Raw genomic sequence first — 1,195 nt, forward strand, 5'->3', positions numbered from 1 at the left:
GCACTTTTCGCTCGACACTTTCGTTCAAGCTAGTCAGAGGGTTAAATAGTTTCCTTTGGCGAAACAAACAGCGGAGCAAATGAGGCGCTTCGTCCTTTGTTCCGTCTCCCTGTTGAAGAGTGCCATGATCGTCCTTTGTTGTTGTCCTCCTGTACTGTCGCGCTTGGAACGCCGTTGTAATGAAAACTTATTAGAGACGAATTTTCGAGGGCCAATTCCACTTAACGAGGTCTGTCAAAGTAATTTTGTAACAGCAGAAACAAGCTCGAAAATTAGCTGAAATTCACGGCAATCTGAAGCGTCAATTACACGAATTTAATACTAAAAACTATATACAAGAAGGAAGAAGGAAAATGTACAAAAGTAAAAAAGAAAAGGGACGATATTAACGACGCTTGAAAAATTAGCTAACATTCACGACAATTTGAAGCGTCGACGATACAAATTTGAAATTTAAAAATATACATATAAGAAAGAAGAAAGAGAATGTACAAAAGTAAAAAAGAAAAGAGACGATATTAACGACGCTTGAAAAATTCAATAACATTCTGTCTTCCATTCACGAATTTCAGCATTAATATGCCAATTTTATATCTCTTCACTGTGAAAAAGAAGAAAAATGGCGTGCAGGATATTACGCGTAGAAGCACACTTCGTCACGAAAATTTCAATTATCCTTAATTGCGTTGAACGAGTACGGAAGAAATTTTCGAAGAATCAACTGTATTGAAGAATTTTCCAACAATAAAATTCCCTGGTTGATTCTCGAAGAGATACAAAACGTACACGTGCAAACGAGCAATTGAAATATAGAAAATACCGAAGAAACAATATATTCTACGGTGCAATACGACAAACAATTCGCTTTTTAACGTCGTTCTTCCCCTCTGTGTTTTTCTTTTTTCACTCCTTCTGCTCGGGAAGACAATTGAGGATATCCTGCGGTGAAAATGTTAAAACGATCGAGCCCGAAAGCCTATCGAGGAAATTTCCTCCGCGAAGAGTAGGAGAGAAGAACAAACCGAGCAACTTCTTAAACTCGTTTCCCTTTGCCCCTCTCTGAAGCCGCTGAAGCCATTTAACCCTCGACTCTCGCGTTTTCTTCATTCATTTCCTCCTCTTCCTCTTCTTCTTCCTTCTTCGCCGATGCTTTTCCTTCCAACTCACTTTTCTATATATATATATATTTTTATTC

This window comes from Habropoda laboriosa, unplaced genomic scaffold, assembly GCF_001263275.1.
Source record: "Habropoda laboriosa isolate 0110345459 unplaced genomic scaffold, ASM126327v1 scaffold291, whole genome shotgun sequence".
In the NCBI taxonomy this organism is placed as follows: Eukaryota; Metazoa; Arthropoda; class Insecta; order Hymenoptera; family Apidae; genus Habropoda; species Habropoda laboriosa.